Source organism: Zonotrichia leucophrys, chromosome 8, assembly GCF_028769735.1.
Source record: "Zonotrichia leucophrys gambelii isolate GWCS_2022_RI chromosome 8, RI_Zleu_2.0, whole genome shotgun sequence".
Classification (NCBI taxonomy): domain Eukaryota; kingdom Metazoa; phylum Chordata; class Aves; order Passeriformes; family Passerellidae; genus Zonotrichia; species Zonotrichia leucophrys.
The window spans coordinates 13416476-13436643 of NC_088178.1; the positions used below are offsets into that span (position 1 = coordinate 13416476).

General features: G+C 37.8%; 1 long non-coding RNA gene across 1 annotated transcript in view; it reads right to left on the reverse strand.

Annotated features, from left to right (window-relative positions):
* LOC135451138 (uncharacterized) overlaps positions 1–20168 on the reverse strand; it is a 175282-nt gene that overhangs the window by 153146 nt on the left and 1968 nt on the right. The window contains exons 2-5 of the long non-coding RNA XR_010441228.1: positions 9972–10051; positions 4462–4621; positions 4281–4342; positions 1775–1951 (exon numbers count right to left, since the gene is read on the reverse strand). This is a non-coding gene — a long non-coding RNA (uncharacterized LOC135451138). The remainder of the gene's footprint in view (positions 1–1774; positions 1952–4280; positions 4343–4461; positions 4622–9971; positions 10052–20168) is intronic.

Below are 20168 nucleotides of genomic sequence, written 5' to 3' on the forward strand. Positions count from 1 at the left end.
TTTAGAGCAAAAATTTACTTCATATAAAATGAAAAGTATTAAAATATTTTGAGGCATTTGGATGCTCTACTTCAGCAGTGTGGCACAGCTCAGCAAAGGATATAGGGACACTCTATTCAGAGTCTAAGTAGGATTTCTAAATCAGAATTTCAGATTATTTACTTTAACAAAACCTTTAATAAAAATCCCACTCTGTGCACGTGTAGCAAATCATAAACTAAGCATGAGGTACCGCACTGATGGTGCAGTTGTGCTCAGCGAGAGCAGCAGAGCCCAGCAGAGCCCCCTCCCCAGGCTGTGCCCGACAGCAGCAGGGTGACCTGCCAGCACCTCAGCACATTCCGACTCACAAAATAACTCCAGGAGCGGAGTCAGACTAATTCTGTAAGGAGGGACAATCAAACGGGCAAGGATTTGTCAGTCCTGCCATGAACACCCTGGAGTAGCCCCAGCTGCACCCTGCAATGTGCTGCCTTACTCCCTTGGACAAAGCCAAAAATATCTGTAACTCCAAAAGGGGCACTGAAGTTAGTACTAAAAGTGCTCAAAGCTTCTAAGATTGCCTCCAGGACTCCTGAAATCGATTTTTAAAGATCTACTTTGCCTAAAGCTAATGTATTCTTAATTCAATTCACTATTTTTATTAAAAAACCCTTTTTTTTTTACTTCCAGCTAAAGTATTCATTTACAGTGTTTTTCAAACATTATTTTCTTGAAAAATATTTTCTTTTTCCCAAAAATCAGGAGTTTTTTCAGAAAAGGTTTTTGAATTTGGACTAGGACACCAGGGGTTTTTTTTTCCAAAATTTTGTTTACTACTAGTATTTTCTACAACATTGGTCTGCTAAAAAATTTGAAAAAAAAAAGAGCAAAAACATGTTTGTACTACCTAGAGAACATTTTGTACAGCTCATAACTCCGTGTTTTAGGGACTGTCAAGATCTAGACCACTTTGTACCTAGAGAATAAATTAGTTCTTTTAAAACAGAATAAAATAAAACTTGTCTTTTATCTGGCAAAGGAACTTTTTCAAAAATATGAAATATAGTGAATTCAGTAATTTGGCAGTCAATAATCTTTGTGCATGTACCAAGGTACTAATACCAAAAACTAATTATTGCCCATCCTGTCAGCGAGCAGCTGTAACTGTCTAACATTGATGATGCATTCTCTTTCTAGCCATGCTCTGCTCAAGTGTAGAGGCACCTCTCCAGCAAGCACTCCTAAATGACTCAATATCTGCACTATGTTTAAAAAACAAAACAAACTAACCAACCAAAAAAAAAAAAAAAAACCCCAAAAAAAACCCCATCAACAACCCAGGCATTTGTTAAGGAAAAATGCTACTTAAACCAAACTGTTCCAGTAAAATTATCCAATTTTGCCAAAAAGCATTGAAAATGCACTTTAGGCTTTTATTTCTCATTTAAATTAGGAAATATTTTAAAAAATACAGATAACAAAAAAACCCAAGTAGAAAATCTGTTTCCTAAAGATCTTTAAGATTTATTGATACAGTATACACACCTAACTTATTACTCTTAGATAATTACCTAGCACAATATTCTACTTACACAGAGAGGTTTAATTTTAATTTACAGTTTAATTGTCCTACTTAAAGTAAGCCTGTCACCTGTGTCACTTGGTGGCTCATAACTGTAATCCTCATTTAATTATTTACTTCAAGGGAGCGTTTTAATTATAGACATTACTCCGTGTGTGCAGAGTAACTCACACTGGAGGGCAGTGACAATTTGTACAGCAGAGTGCTCACCTGAATTTCCAGCAGCCACAACTCCACGTGAAGCAGTGGCTCAGCTGCAGAGCCCACCTAGACCGCTGAGAGATGCTGCTCTTCCCTTCCCTGGCCTAGGACCACACTTGGGGTGCCTGAGAACAGTCAGGGCCACCAGGGCACAAAGAGCTTGGATTACTACTGCAAGGCTCCCAGCTGAAATAGAAATGAGACAATAATAACTTCTCACATCCACACTTGACCCTGCAAATCACCCTTGGACACGGGAGGGGGCACACAGCACTGGCTCTGGGGTGAGGTCACCACTGTGCCCCATTCCTGTGGGGATCACTAATGGAGTGACAGAGCATGAGCTTGCCTCTGATTCATTTCCTGAAATTTCAGCAACCAGTGATTTATGGGTTTCCTAAGATCAGGGCCACCTATCAGCTTCTTTTTTAATAGCCATCAGTTGACCAATATTCTATGAAATTATCTAGTATCTATGCAAACTAGGTATATTTTTAGCTTTCAAAGGATCACATTGCAACAAGCTCCATCATTAAAAAAAAAAATAAAAAGAAAAAAAAGAAAAGAAAAAAACACTGCTTTGTGTTTGCTACAAATTTGCAGGTTTGTTGGCTATTGCTGGGTCATCTTCACAGTAATTTTAACTTCCAAGGCAGACATTTCATCATCACACAAGTGGCACTCTGCAACTTCCCTGCTCTGCACCAAGCAGTATTTTTCATTGCCTGAAGCCCCAAGAGGCAGCTTTGTAAAACTTAAAGCATTTTCATTTTTTTATATTTGGCACAATAGAATGCATTTCTCTGCAGGTACACCCAACCAGTAGGGATGGTAAGGGATGCCTTGTCCCCAGGCTTGCCAGCAGGTGACTTGAGCTCTCTGCCTGGGGCAGATAGGGACAAGGGGCTGCCCAGCCTCCTGTTCTACATACTGAAAAGATGTGCCCAGGTTCTGCAGAAGTCCCTTTTTTACCATTAAAACACTTCCAGGATTTGTGGTGTTCCTGATTTACTGTTCAGCACTCCTGACTCTTGCTTAACGCCCAGGCAGCCCCATGGGCAGTCAGGGGTGTTCCCAGCCGGGATCCTGCCCTCTTGGAGAAGCTCCTTCTGCCAACTCCCTCCTACCCAGGAGGAGACACCAAAGCACTGTGTCCCTGCCAGGACACAAGCAGAGTGCTGGTGGGATTTCCGAGGGGCACAGCTCTCCAGCTCATCCAGCAGTGCAGAAGGGGGACGTTGGGCACATGGGAACTGCAGGCCACCTGGTCCTGAGGTAAGTGCCTCTCACAGCAGTCACTTCATTATTAACAACCTCCATATCTTCATAAGATGCTTATCTTTTTCAATAAACAGAAACAGTTACTGAAGGTTTTGTTTGGTGCCTTTTTTTTTTTTTAATATTGGGATGAACCCAAAGATTGCTTTCTTTAGTATCTACCTTTCTTCAGTGATTAATGTTTTTTCATGAGCAGTGTCATTACCTACAATTTTTATCATCTAGATTGTTCTATTTTATTCAGCAACCTAGAAAAAATTTCCTCTGTCTAAAGTAACCTTCAACCTACAATTTGTCTGCTGCTTCTTACAGTACCCTCAGCACAGCCATGGCCCCTAACAACTGAGGGCATTCAGCACGTTCCAGTACTGAGTATATCACATTTCCCATCTGAAATTGCTTACCTCATCAGTCACTAAGGGCCCAGTTTGGAAGTCATTAAAAATAATGAGAATGCTGGCACTTCTCCCAGCAATAATGGCATTGGATTCTTGTTGCTTTTATACTTTAAGACATTTGTATATATCCACAAATCATTTAACTCTTATCTTTGTACTAGCTTTAATGAAACTAATGGCTGCTGAAACTGCGTGGGTTTTATTCTACTTTTTATTTAAATAATATTCTGCCCACTCCATCATAAAACAACATAAACACTTACACAGCATATTGCATCACGAAAGCCCCAAAGTGTTTACTAGGATCACTATATCCACCACTAAAATGCAAGCACTTGTCAGTCAATAAACACTTCAGCTGACAATAAAGCCACAAGAGAGTTTTCAGAAGGAAAGCTGAAGAGCAACAAATCCAATTTTCCCAAAATAAATTTAGAACCAGGGTCGTGCATTTTCATCTCCATCTGTATCTGCTGTAGCCTTTCCCTCCAATGACCATGCAAAAAAAAAAAAAAAAAAAAAAAAAATCGAACTCCATATTAACTCACTAAGTACCAACATCACTCCTGCAGGGTCCACATCTTACAGGCCTTGACAGGATAATGAGCCCTCAGGAACATGCTCCAGGCCAGCACTAAATGCACTCTTAGAGTTTCAACTAATTGTTGGAAAACACATATTAATGCATATTAAAACCTTAAAAGATTCACCCTTAATAGTCAAGGTCTAGCTCAGGGCTAATGTAAATTTCTCATCACTACGCTCTTCCTGATAGAAACACATACAATTTACGTGGTTTGAAATAAATAAGAATACAAATATGGGGAAAAAAATCTCACCTTTTTTAGATGTGTGTTTATTTGCTCCAGGCATACATTTGAACCGTACATTAAAACGAGATCTGTCATGAGGACAAACACAAAAGTTACAGATCCAGCACTTCTGCATAGCAAGTGTGACATTTCAAACTCACAGAAATTAATAACAGCATATAAAATGACTCATACATTTTGACATCACCTGCTCACAGAAGAGGTGTCTCTAAGATGCAAAGGACTTGAACTCCAGTCACCCTGGAAGTCCATCCAGAGTGTGAAAAACCCAGAGATCCTGGACTGCTGCTGAAAGCTCTATCCTGTTAAAAATCAGTACTTTACTGTGACTAAACAGACTGATTTACCTAGGTGGGAGCATAAAGAAAAGGTAGGTGTAAGTCAAATAGCAATAATTCTAACCAATAATAAAACTACAAGTACCAGAAGTAATAAAAAGTTCCCCAATTGCTTCATAAGGTGAACTTTAAAGGTGTTTTGATGTTATTATCAGTATATGTGAAAATCTGAGAAACGTTACTACTACACAGAAGTTAATCTAAAAGCCCATTCTGTAAGGTTATTAAAAAAATATTTTTAAGGCTGTTAGATGTTTAATACCTTTGCAAAGTATTTTCTTTGCATTTATTCTTAAGTGCTGAATAAGGTCTGCTTTTAGAACATGTAGTCTCAAAATATTTTAAGCCATGTTACAAATACTTTACCAAGCTACAAAAAAAAAATCACCAAGCCATCCTTAGCCGTAACTTTGATTTTTTTAATCTATTAGATCAAGGAATTAAAACACATCAAATGAGGTATATGATTATCAATCTAGTTTGAAATTATCTACTACCTATCACCTACACAACTACTAGTACAAGCTACACAATTTAAGCAATAGGTGCAAATGCTCAGGCATCTTAAGTGATCCCACCATTTTAAGACATGAGAACATGCTAATGCAGCACAAATAAGGAAAGAAGAATGTCAAAATTGATTTGAAGATAATATTGAACATCAAAGACAAATAACATTGTAGCAATTTTATTAAAATAAAAATATGGTTTTTGAATATTTGGGGAAATTTTATATTCTGTTTTCTCCTGCAGGGAATGGCAAAAGGAAGATAGTAGTTTTCAGATACCGAAAGCCTGTCTATGGCTCATTACCCAATTAATTGATATGAGTAAATTAGCTGAATCAAGCTAAATGACAGCTAGTTGCTCCACAAAAGCTAGTAGTATATCACAATAAGGGGCTTTCAGAGAATTAGATCAGTGCAGAGGTCTTTCCTTTTGAATCTTCGAAGCACATTAAAAGACATTTCTATCTTCACTTTCAGAAAAATAAGCATTTAAGAAAGGGATGGCAAGTTATTCATCTTCAGAAACTCACTGAGAAGATTACAGGTGTTACAGCAGCAGTGGAGAGTTTCATGGCAAAAGCACAGCAGAATTTTTTTCTTCCAGATCCACTTCCACAAAATGGATAAGATCTCTCATACCCATTATCCCAGATGTCTCTCTATCTTCCTCAAGGAAAAAGGAGACAGCTTGGTAGCTCTGTTCTTCCATCCTGCCTTAGCACTGCACCTGCTGCACCCATTTGAAAACATCCTGCCACCCAAGGTGCTTCTTTTTACACCGAGACAGCAATGACACTAGGGACAGCTCAACCAATCTTGTTAGTCACTCATGAAAATTACATGGGATAACGGCTTTTTAAGGCCTTATAAGAATCCTGCTTTGACTTTGTGCAAATGTAGGAGAGTACAGGGGATGGCATAGGACTTAAACACAGCTGAACAACTAGGGAGAACTGAATCTGGATTCATTACATTGGGAGCAGAGTTAGAGATTTAGTGCCAGGTAATGCAGAAAAAAACATAACCCCTCTTCTGTTTGAATCTAAGCCTCAATTCTAACTAAACTGCAGGGTTAAAATCTGATCTTAGGCAAAATAATCACATAAAAGTTCTAACTAAACTCCTAAGTGTGAACTCTGCTGCAATGGGGAATACACACTCTCAGGCTGCACAGAAGCTTCCATTACCCGAAAAAGAAAAAAGCACAGCTTTTCTTACCACTGACGTGCTTCTCACACTTCTTAATTTTAGAGATGGTTTGTTTTCTACTCTCCTCCCTCCTGTCACCTCAGAAAATGGCAGTTCAAGTGGACAATACAAGTAGAGGGGACATTTCTAATTCATCTCACTCCTCCCTCATTTTTTTTGTTGCTGTCATTTCACATGCATCGAAATGAGAATTTTGCCCAAGACACTGCCTGCATGAAAAAGTCAGTGTCACTCAGAGATTCTGAGCACCAGGTATTCATTGATGGCTTTCAAGTAGATCCTGAAGTGGCAGCCAAGAATTTACAGCAGAGGGAGCTGAGGCCGCTTAGTCAGGAGAAAAGGAGGCCGAGGAAGACCTTACTCTCTAAAACGGCCTGAAAAGAGGCTGCAGCAAGGTGGGGCCAGTCCTGGAAAAGAAGCAGTAGCATGAGAGGAAATGCCTCAATTTGCATCAGGTGAGGTTCAGACTGGTTATTAGGGAAAAGTTCTTCACTGAAAGGGTTGCCAAGCACTGGAACAGGCTGCCGAAGGAAGCAGATGTGTCACCATCCCTGGCGGGATTTAAAAGCTGTGTAGATAATCACTCAGGGACATGGTTTAGTGGTGGTCTTGGCAGTGTTGGGTTAATAGTCAGACCATAGAGGACTTCTCCATCCTAATGGTCCTGTGATTCTGTCTTCCCAAAATATTGCACATCAGCAGAAAAAAAATCAAGCCTTTGGTTTTCACGTCCAAATGTTAGTTAAGAAAGTGTTTAACCCTGGAGACATTTTCAGAAAATCAGTTCAGCGCCTTTGCACAATGTAATCAGAAGAAGTTTTAAACTCTAATTGTGCAATTAAACACAATATACTCTTGCAGCTGCCATTTTATCACACTGCTACCATTTCAGGTAACCTGGCCAACAAAACTGTTTGGTACCTAGGAGTGAAGAAATGAGAAGGATAATGTTCTGTAGGAGAACAAGTCTATCCAACATTTTATAGTGCTAAAAATACCCTTGAGACTTGTTCTGATACCTTGTAATTATGCACACATATCCTGATTTATGGTGCATGTCTCCCAGCCCAAAGCAGTATGCACTCTATTTCACATCTTGCCCTATTTATGTGTAAAATACTCAAGTCTGTAATGCCATAAAAGAGAGGACAGGCTCATTGCACATGTTACTATTGATTTCATATGAGCATAGGCATAATCTAATGATCCTTTTCAACTAAGGATAAATATGCACAATTTAGCCTTAAACATATTCATGTCAGATGATTTCAACTGCTGCCTTTGAGAAATATGCCTATGATGTTAAAGATGTCTGCTGTCCAGCCGCCTCCTCAAGACTGTAGAGAGCATGGCAAAGGAGACAAATTTGTCCAAACTGCAAATGGGACAAGAAACATTGTCAGCTGTGTATCAAGACACGTATCTTTTTCAGGCCAAACTTGTGAATTCATGTTCCACAACTTCCCCCGCTTCTCTCCACCTCCACACAACTCTGCTCTCTCACTGATCACCTACGTAATTAATGAAGAAAAGAGAATTCACCTTGCCCAAGTCAGTACTGGCAAAGAGAGATGTGGTTGATAGGAAAACTAATACGCATTTTACCCTGTAACAATTACTGGCAGTATCCTAACTATGAGGTATATGTAGGTCCATTTCAAAAGAAGAAAGGACAACCTGGCTTAGACAAAGAGATATGATTTTCATTCTCCAGGTCTGCTCTGAAACACTCACACATCCACTGGCACATGGCTGAAATCCTCTCTTCGGAGATGGAGAGCAAAGGAGTCATCCAAGTGGGTGGTTTCATTTTCTTAGATTTGTGTTGGTTTGGGATCTTTTTTTTCAATTTTCCACCAGTTTCAAAATAAGACAACACATGCAGATTTAACGTTGTGATGTGTTTCTGCCCACCTTTTACATGCTAATCTTTAAAAAAGGAAATGTGTAAGTGCAATGGAGTGGCCTTAGCTGCTGTCTGTACAAGGAAGAGCTGGAATCTGCATGTGCTAACAAGGGATACAAAGACCATAGCAGGGAGAAGGGTCTTCAAATTACTGTTACTAAAAATCGGACTACTTTTTTCTCCCTAACATATCTTAAATTTGGTTGACATTTGGGTGCATATTTATTAACACCTCTTGCAGAAAGATGAAGGTTTTGCAGTGCAATTATTTCAAAATAATTTTGAAAAAGGACTCAGTCAACATAAGGTTCAGTTTATCCATGAAATAAGCTCATGTTTTGCTGACTTTTGCAAAAACAATTTAACTTGTAGGCTGAGTTCAAGCTTTATTTCATTTCACAACACAGCTTCAATTCTGTGTTTGTCAGTTCTGACAACTCTGTACCTGTTTCCTACTTGTATGGATGCAATTAAATATGCACTAATGTACCAATAACAAACTTGCATTATTAACAATCACTGAAACATAATTTGCAATTCACAGAAAAGGCTTCAACCCAAACCTGAAAGGTACATAATATTATTTTTATTTATTTATTTTTGTATTAAACTACATTTGCTGCACATTGTTTATGCTCCTCTTAGTGGTAGTTCCACCAAGTTTTCTTACATTACAATAGAACTATTTTTTTCCAATTCAGATTCAAATATGTTTTTCATCTTTGTTCTGGAATTATTAGTGCATGAATTAAGATGTAGATCAAAAGAATATTTTTCCTCACACGCGCAGAAACTACAAAATTTGTGGAAAATGAGCGGCCTAGGGAAAGGTTTATGGAGTTCTCCTGCTTTTTCAGCAAGTTCCATAGATAGTTATGCAGTCAATTTTGTGACTAACCTAACCAAATAAAACCAAGTGACACTTGTATTTAATAATCTCTTTCAGGAACAATCTAATCTGCATACATCTCACTTTACATACCTTAAACTTTTTTTTTTTAATCAAAGCAGATTTGCTTTTCATGACCTCTTTTATGAATCCTTTATGAAACAGTTCCACTACCCATGCTTATTAGCTTTTTCCTTCTCTTTTTTAAAGGGTATCTGCATTCCTGCCAAAATAATATCATTTTTTTTGTCACTCCACTAATATTTTTAGTGTTCCCTATTTCAAAAGGCTCATATATTTAAACAAGTAAGGGCACTGGTGCACCATCATGCACCAGATGTAGCCTAGAAATAATTTTATCCACTCAAATTCAATTAGGTGATGTGATGGTAAGGAGCAAAACTAGATTCCTTAACACAAGACCCAACATTTTAATGGCAATCAATACCTCCCTCCCTCTATGAATGAGCTCTCTGAATATTATTATTATTAATCTTGATACATGGGAAGCTGAACACTGGACAGGGTGAAGGACTAAACTGTGCCTCTGCAGCCACTGTGCTGAACTGAGTGCAGGAACACAGGAGTGGAACTTTTAATTATCTCAGAGAGAAGAAGCCATGGAAATAAAGTTCTTATCAATGCACTGCCAACAAATTGATAAACCAGGTGCAGAACAACTTCTAATAAAAATAAATTATAAAAAATTAGAGTACAGACAGAGACAGACTACTCATAAAAGCAGACAAGAGAGTTTAAATTTTTTTGGTTTTCATGCAGTTTTCTTACGAGATTCTCAACAGAAGATGAGAAACAAACCAAGAAATTCTTGAACTATTTACTTACATGGAATAAAGGAGATATCCCAGAAACAATTGTACATATAGATGATTTTAAAACTTTCCTTGGAGCATCTGAAAACCCACCTACAAAAAACAAAGGTAGAAGCAATCTTGAGTAGTGTGAAGCTATAGTAAACATCTCCAACAGCCTAAAAATAACCAATGAAAGTTTCTACAGCACATCAAATACACAAAATAAGCTATCACCATGTCAAAAACTAATATTTTTACAGTGATATTCTATAGGAAAAGTCAAAATAACAAATGCCCTGATTCAGAAAATTTGAGACTGTAATGGCATTGCTACTTTCTAGCCATCTGGATCCACAGAGATATTTCATACTGCTAAGAACTAGGGCCTAAACTGAAACCAGAAGGACAAAAGAAAGAAAGATGGACATAAGAGAGTCATTTAGCCTCAACAGCCCAAAACTGTCAGGAGTCTACCATTTTTAGCTTGTAAGATAGAGCATGTATTTAGCATCTGAAAAGTCTGGATTTTGTAATAAGCACCAGACTCAATCTTAATGTGCAGAGGATACAGCCTCTTTGTAAGGCATTCAATAACATCATACTTGATCATATAAGAAGAGCCATTTATACTTCACTTATTGAGCAATGGCTCATCTACAAAATATCAGTGTATAGAAAAAGCAAAAGAACACATTACAAAAGGATATCCAGTCCTCCCGATAAGACTTTAAAGCAATATATAATATACCCTGGATTAATATCATATTAATAGCTATGGCAAACTCATACCCTTGCCATTTCAATAGCCTGAGCCAAATAGGGAATGCATCTGACTATCTTTTCAGTACTTCTACTTTTTAAGTGTTATATTGAATCAGGTCAAGCAGAACCCAAGATACTTTATTTCAAGGCTATTTCAACGGTTAGAGCTGCAATTTAAATAGAAAGCGAGTGGTACTGTTCTCTGTACTTTAAACTATTTTAATAGTTTAAATAAATGAAAGTTATTGAAACTGGTTTCCAGAAATGAACTTGAATCATGCACAAATGTGCTGTTTCAATACAGAATAAGATCAGCAGTGCAGAAATGAATTACATTAAAAAGCAAAAATATGCTAAATCAGACAAAGAATTGAAACTCCAATACATCACAGGTGATTCTCCAGTAGCACATGTTTCCACCCAGAATACACCTATTGCACACAGAAAGCAGAAATGAAAAGAAATGCTAATCCATGCAACAATGCAGCTTCATAGAAGCAGTGAAGGGCTTCAGTTGGGTCCGTAAAAGCAGGCATTGGGGCAAAACGAGATACAGCAGGATGCAAAGGGAATAGTGACTCAAAGATAGGTTCCCACCTTCTTCTCTACCCTGCTGTCCACACTCCAGGAAATAGATGCCTTTAGCATTGCTAAAGCACATATAGAAAAATAGATTTGAGAAATATATATATAAATATATATATATTTGAGAGGTTACATGGTGGTGCATGATGTTTCTAAGATCATTCCCACTCTTTTCTATTTCTTTTTATAGACACCAATCCATGAAGGAAAGACCTTGCTGACAGAAGCAGTTTCTCTGCAGAGATGTTCTACTGGCATAGAGCTGGCAAAACTATATTAAATTTTAACAGAAAGCTTAGAAGTTGCCTACAGCAAACCTTGGCCACAGGTCCACCACAGATTTCAGTCTTAGATACTCATATTTTGTATTTCAAAACAGAACTTTAATCCTCACAGCCTACATCAACTAACCTTGGGAATGCCAAGGTTTTTATCACAAAAGCTTAGGAGGTCCCAAAATTTTCTCATCCAGAAGGCATGTCCAGAAACATCCCAATTCCAGCAAGTTGGGAAATGCCCATCTTTGAGGCCTGAGCTTCTTTAGGAACTGCAAAGACTTACTCCCTCCAACATTTTGCCCAAGGATATCCATCCTACAGGCAAGCAGTACTTTTACCTAGAGAGGTTCAGTGCAAAAATGCATCAGCAAAGACCTTCTTCCAAATCAGTTGTCATCATCACTGTGACTAATCCTGCATTCTTCCATCTCAGCTAGTATGTACAGAAATCAGATACCTATTTCAGGAAAGTGCACTGAACATAAAAGGTGGGGCAAGAACCCAATGACCAGATATTGCAATTACTCACATGCTGGCGGGTAAGGTCCCCTTACTAACCCACACCTAGCTTCACTTGCAGCTCATTCTGCATCTGGAGTGAAGGAAGGGGAACAATTATACTATCTCAAATCATCATGATTGTTTCAATGATTGCATTAGCATTCTCAAAGCATAAACCGCCCACAAAACATTTGAGGCAGACATCTAATGATGGATTTTCCCAACAGAGAAAGCAATTCCTCTAAGCAATAAAACAGTCTGTGAGAAATCCTGCAGTCATAAATCTAGTATTTCTCATTACAAAATTTACATCAACCACGAAGTGATTACTTCTGAAATTACAAACCCTTGTGGGCAGAAATATTAGTGGGTTACCAATTGCCATTCTCACGAGTCATAAGAAAAGCAGTTCAAGTCATAATAGTCTTGTAAAAAGCAAAATATCAAAAGAATTAATAGTCTTATTATAGAGAGAAAGTTTAGGGCATCCACATAACAAGTATCTAGGCATCAAAATACAAAGACCAGCAGTAAGTTCCCATCGAAACTTTCAAAGGCTACCAAGTAATACCCAAGCAATACAGGTTTGCATTGCTCAGATATTACTTGGTAATATTACAGTTCTATCTATACAACTTTTCAACATATCTCCACAAAAGTAGTACCTAGACCCTCCAAACCTCCCCAGCATTCCCCAGACGGGAGCATGCAATGTGCAGAAAGGAAAGAGAGGGAAGAGAGAGAAGAGGGGAAGCATCCGGGGCCTTCCACTCTCGCAGAACACGGGCAGGATTTCAGTTCCGCAGGGCAGGGCAGCACTGAGCCCCTGGCTCCCACCCGCGCCAGGTGCTGGAGGCACACGGGCTGTGCAGCACCAGGGCAGGGTCCAGCCACAGCACAAGCCCCTTGGGCAACCTGGGCAATTCACAGGATGTTGTTCAGCATGTTGAATAATGAGGATTTGGAGCAGGCTGCTCTTCCTGGAGACTCTGGGAGCTTGACTGAGACCAGAAGAGCACACATAGGTGTGGCTTCAGCTCACCACAGCCCTGTGAATAGGTACAGTATTTTATTTTTACTGCAAGTCCAACCGCTGCCTATGGTAGTACTTGCCTTATACAGCACGGTGTAAAAATTATTACAGGCAAGGTAACAGTAGCAAAAAAAGCCTGTAAATATACATTTGGAAAAGAAGCTTTATTACAAACAAAAATAAACTAAAATAATAATTCAGGCAATTTATATCTCATCTTTGCCTTACGCCCTTCGCCTTACTTCGTTTTAGCTATTCTTGGAGTAAGCTGATCACATACTCCGTGTTTATGGGAAAATTATTTCTAAACTATTTTAATTCCCTATCATGAAATGAGACAATATTTAACATGCTCATGCTATCTTCCCTAATAACATAGGGAATTAAAATTTACAGGGTTGTAAGATGATATCTTATTGTGGCATTAGCTTTTTGGTCTTTGTTCTATTGGTGCCATTTTAGTAGATGATAATCACTTATCAGTTCAAAATATTGGCTTAGTAAAAAACATATGTCAGTGTTCCCATAATGCATTTTACCACTACAGGATAAATATATATTTTCTGTCTATTTTTTATTTCACTAGATATTCATATAGGAATTTGGTCTTGTAGCTGGATATACATCGACCACTACCCATAGTGTTACTTGTTCACAATTCATTACAAATATGCCTTTTTTGGAAAGAAAACTCAGAACACTGTTACCTAGAGTTGGAGAAAAATTAACCATCATATTATGCATAATTCAGCTTCAGGTCTCATATTTAAAAACCATCATCAATCAGCTTTACTCTAATCTGAGGCTGAGGTCTACTGACCAGCACAGAGGGGCAAGTATCCTCCTTCCTGCTGGGGAAGATGCTCCACTCCTTATGTGCTCAGCAGCTTGCAGAACAGACAATCCAGGTAACTCCATAGAAAATTTTTCCTTTTATTTCCTTTCTACTCTTAGATAATTATGAAACACATTTCATTACAACCCCAAACAAGAAAATTTCTACTTTTTACAGAGCAAATGTATCTTCAGTGGCAGCCAAGCTACTTTCCCTGCACTGTTAATCCAACGGGACATGACATCACCCATGATCAAGATCAGTCATCTCCACATGAAATTGCTTTCTGCCTCTTTTTAAAAGATTCTTAAAGATGAAAAATTATTTTTGATATTAAAGTTAAAACACTTCATCTTGAAACTGTCAAAATGAAAACTTCCAATTTCCTGGATTGTTTATTAAAAATCTCAAAATAGTTTTGCTATTTTTCAAAGCCTGATCTGGCAGACAAAGAACTGAGAAGCAAAACTGTTCACTAGATTAAACTATAGTTCTCTCTTCCCCAGTCTGATGAAAAAAATATATATATGTGTGTGTGTATATATACATATATTCTCTTGGATTTTGGGAACACCCTAGCAAATGTGGTGAAAACACTATTTCACCCCAAAACTTTCAGAATTCCTTTTGAGTATTTTCATTACCACTTTTAATGAAGAATTGAGATTGATAATAAACTATTAAAATTAATTAGAGCAATCAGTCAGGACAGGGGAATTCAAAGAAGAGTATTTTTCCAGAGAGCAGAAATCCACTTTCACACAACAAATTCCCCAACTAAGAGGCTGAACTGACATCCACAGCACCTGGCCCACTGCAGAACCGGTCACTCTTCAGATTGCAGACTGGGTAGGAGTTGTTCTTCACTGGTGCTCTTTGAGGGAAGTTTTAGACAGTAACATTCACCAACAGGAACGTATAAGTAGCCCACTTGTTTTTGCTAAAGGGAAGAGGTGGGATATGAAATGGGCTGTTTGAGAAACAACAGTGTATGAAACATGTATGGAAATATTTGAAAGCATATTGTTTTGATCTTACCTCAGATAATGTTTTCATGCACTTTTTCAGTGTCTTGCACACTAAAAATTAAGTACAGATATAAATTTTATTTGTCTGACAGTGAAAACTTGAAAGCATTTTGGATCATGAGGGCATTTACACCTACTTTGATTTCTTGAAAAATAATTTAACAGTACTAGCTAGGGAGTGTGACAAAATAGATATATTGGTTGAAAAAAAATTTTGTTCTTCCCAGATAAGACTACTAATACAAAATTTTCCCAGTGAGAAATTTTAAGAACTGGCATGGGTTTGTTGGTTGGATTTTATTGCTAGTGAAATATGTGTTGTTGTGTCATGTCATAAACAGAAAACTGAAGCACTCTTTTTAAATCCTCAGCACTGCTGACACTTCCAACAAGTACTTCCGTATTGGTTTTGGTCTTATCTGTTTCTAACAGACAGCCTCATGCCTTGGAAATCTGACCTGAAAGAAAAATTCAGCCCCAAGTATCTGCTGTCAATTGTGCAGAAAATAGGAGATGACAGCAAAGTCACTCCTGCATGCCAAATTAGATCTCTTTCCAACATCTTCTAATGTCATTATTAGCACTCAAATACACTGTGTCAAAATGTGTCTGTATAAGGAGATGGACCAGGCAACATCAAATTTATCTCTTAGTCAATATGACAAGCTGGTTTTGATTCAGACTTCTGAACAGAAGAGACTCTTAGGAAAAAAATCTGCTGCATCATGAAGGTTTGTTTACAAACACGGATATTGTAATAGATGGAAACAGGAAAAAAAATGTATTGTGCAGTTTCACTGGATTTCTGAAATCAATAGCAATAGGAGTTAAAATCATCAGCATGAGCCTTAGGGTGTACGCTCCAAAGAGTCAATGGTGCAATGCAAGGAGTTACAAGATCATCTTCAAGAAGACTGTCTGCTTCAGAGATAGCCTTAACAGAAAATACTCATTCTAAAGCATCCACATAAATGTGAATTTAAGTGTACCAGATGGTTTTAGAACAATATTCAAAGGATTGAGAAGGAAACCACATCTGCAAAGATTAAATTCCAGTAATTTGTTCATAGTTTTATTTCTGACTAAGTGTACTCAAATAAAAGCGAATACCCAGACACAAAAGGCACTTAACTACTGACAGAAAACAATTCCTGGAAGATCAAAGTCTTTCCCTGTAGCACTGAGAAGAAAAGAGTGTATCATCTAAATACAGTGCCACAGCTTAAAATATAGCATAAGCAGCAGGCATTACATTACAGCTCCATACCCTTTACCTGTACAGCAAAGTTCAGAAGGTTAATAGAAGAAATTAAATAAACCACAATGAAAAAGATTTGGAGTATCATACACATGGGACTATTAACTAATCCAAAGAGAAGAAAAGACTGCTTAATTCTACTAAATAAATGGATATTGGTAAACTTCACCTATTCTAATTAGCAAGATTCCTCCTGTTATTTCATTTTTATATGACTTCTTAACACCCATTTCATTCCACCGAAGACAATTATTATCTCGTAGAGACAATGGAGCTCTGTACCTTCTCATTAAACTTGATGACTCTTAAAAATGTTCAGGAATGTTTAAATAAATACTTCATGTTTGTTTCTTAGTAAGCTTGTAAGCTGTGCTCATGGAAGCGAGTGTGGTGTGCACTGAAAATGCTTAGGAAAAAACTACAATAATAACCAAAGTAGTCCCAACTCTTCCACTCCTTAATAAAATTTAATCCTGTATAACAAGAGCAAGTTTGTGCAAATCTTAGCTTTCTAATTTCTTAACTTCTTAAAGCACACGATGTTAACCATGATCAATGCATATTTTAATGCAAAGTATCTCATTATCTTTCCAGAAGTGAATTTTTACTTTTTCCTATGTTAATTGCAAGTACTTTTGAAGTGAATTTCAGAATACAACTTTAACACAGGTTTTAATCATCTCATTATCATAAAATGTATAGACACAGTTTCTCATACCACAAAATTATACTCCTTAATAGAGAAGCATGGTATCATTTCATTTTCTGTGTATACACTATATATGATACACCAACTTTTCCCAGCTATAGCAAAAGGAACTCTTATCTGCTCAGATCATTGCCAAATTAAGACTGAGCAAAAGACATACACAGATGTTTACTCATAACCTTTCTCCCTTTCTATTTCTTTACCCAACAGCCTGAACATAAACAACCATTTTTCTTGTACGTCACTTCCAAGGTTTAAAGTTTTGACTGCTTGTTCATCTCTATGAAAAGAGTAAACCCCCTGTTGGTTTATATGAAGGGATAGAGAGGCATGGTCCCTTTCTCCAACTCTGCCACCTCCCATCTAAGGCAAAAGAACTTGGCATAATTTTTAATCTCATCACAGAAGAATAAATCCAACCAAGCCTGCCTCCACACCAGCAGACTAGAAAAGAGAAGTCAATATCAAGCATCTTTTGGGGTTGGGAGCAGGGGCAAAAGGCATAAGGACAAACATTGGCTATGGTTACTGCCACTCAATTAAGCCTTTGCAGACTGTAAAATCTTCAGGGTAATGAATTAACTCTGAATTACAAGAAGAAGCTAGCACAGTCTTGCTCTGTATCTTCAGCTGCCAGTTGATATATCCTACACACGAGTCTGCAGACTAGTGCTCCTCCAACAGATGTACCAAAGAAGATCAAAGATTTTTGAAAATAAACTGTAACAAGATGTGGGTATAAGCAAGGTCACTGCTGTAAGTCAGAGATGAATGCAACAAACAAGGTATTGTTTTTAAAGCAGCTCTTTACAAAGACTGAGCAGGTGCCAGGCACTATTCACAACCACAAGGGCACAGCATCATAGCTCAGAAGGAAGAGATGCTGGCAGGTAGCCTTGCATTTAGGAAGGAGAAATGCCAGAAATCACTGAGTGGATGTCACTCAGTGTTTCTTGCACCTCCTGGCAGGCAAAACGTGAGCACCCTCTGACTTAGTTCAGCAGCTGCCTCCCTGTGGTCTCAGCAGAGCAGAGCTGGAGTTTCGATTACTCTACTTTGGTCTCTTGACAGGGGATGGATGAGATTTTTATACCAGATGGAAAAGTACAGGGAAATTAATGGTGGGGAAATAGCTGGAAATTTAGTTCTAGCAGGGATAGCATAACATATCCAACACAAGTCATCACTTGTCAGAGCCTCTACTCCAAAAACCCAATCTCTAAATAGATACAGGAGAAAGCTTTGTCAAGTACTTCTCAAATGCACTAAAAAGGAGGCAGTCAAATTAATCTATAGTGCCTAACTTTCTCTTCTATATTCCCAAACACAGACAGAATTAGAAAGAAAAATAAAAATCCTAAAAGTCTAGACCACATGATTTTAAGCCTATTAAGTATTTCCTGAGACAGACAGTTGTCAGGGCCATACAGTTAACCCTAGAAATCAGCTGCATATGCTTTTTATTTCTCAAAATTAGTTTCTAAGTTATAAACTAGATGAAACAGCCATCTTCTTCCTGTCTCTGCCAAGTAAATGGCAGTAACAGTAGAAACCAGAAATAAAATGTGCAATTGAAGGATCAGGTAACTAAAATTGATTAAAGATTATAAAAATGTTCATAAAAAGGTAATGTTTAACATCAAAATGCAATCTCCAGGCCCCTCCTGCACATGAAGGAACGAACAGCTTGAGATGGTGACATGGCATAAAGTAAAAATGGGAAAAAGGCACATGATGAATCACTGTTACCACAGATAAAGCAACAGATACACCATTTACAAACATGCCTCCACACAAATATCTTGACATGTAAGTTTGGCTTACAAATACCTCCTGTAGCTTTAGTCACCATTACCCATCCAGTAGCTTTACAATTCTGTGCACAAGATGACAACCAACCTTAGCATGGTCTGTGGACCAGAAGGAATGAACTGAATAAACTTCAGTCACTGATACTGGTGCTTTTGCCTGCCCCAAACTCAGTGACACAGCAAGCCAAACACAGGAGGTGGCCACACCACATCATCCCCTTACCTATCACTACCCAAACCCACTTTCTGATTGGATCACCTAACAAAATCGGGGGGAAAAAAAAAGAAATACGGAAAAAAAGAACAGGAATTACCCAATATCTCCTAAAAAATTATCAAGTCTAGCAAGTAAATAATGAAGTCAAAGTAAGCCCTATGGATACTAAGTACATATAATATAGTACTTGATCTTCAAGTCACAGAGATCTCTAATTTAATAAACCAGTTGTAACGGTACATAAGATGTGTGCAAGCTTCCCTCAACTACGCAGCAGAAGAAAGTTTCCAGTTCAAGGAATAATTAGATTTCCCTGAAATGATCTTATCAGTCTCTCCTGCACAGAGGAGCCAGGTCCACTCATGCCATACTACATGAGCAAACAGACTCACAGACTAAAAAAAGACTGATACAACTTTCTTTCAGCATTCCTCACACTACAGACAGGCATGAAAATAGCCACCAAATAAAATCAAACAAATCACTTTTTTCCCCCTTTTTTGTGTGTGTTTAGATAAAACATCAAAGCAATCAATAACACTTTTCAGACCATTAAGTTTAATTGACGAGAACATCCATTAACAGAGTAATTTCTGAAATTGTAGGTATTAATTATTTTCTTTCAAAACTTATTACTCATTTTTATGACTTGAAGTCTATTGGGCACCCAGGAAAATGACCACATTAACGCTCAATACTTTCTATTTACTCCCTGTTTTACAAGATATCTTTCCAAGAGCCTCGAAGGTACCAGACAGATCTAATAGCAGTGCCGCCATCACACACATCCCCGAGCACTGTCTATCCTGGCTAACAAATGGTTTTGGCCTCTTATTGACTGTAATCAAAGGGCAAGTTTAGAGGCTTTACATAGAATTACCTAGAACATCAGAGATAGTACAAAGGTCCTATAAGCATTCAGGATCTATCCAGCCTACTTTTCCATGTAAAGTATCTTTTTGCACAAGCTCTTAAGAGAATCAACATATTTTTAATGAAAGTTAACTTTATTTGAAACATTAGAGAGGATGCTTTGTTTGCTTTTGGTTAGTTGGGTTTCTAAAATTAAAACTTCAATTTCACTTTAGAAGAACCAAGATTTTGACATTTTTCTCATAGTAGAAAGACTCATGCAAGAAAAAAAAAAAATATACAAACACAGTTATAAAGAAACCAGGTCCATCGGTATCCTCACATGACAAAATCAGGCA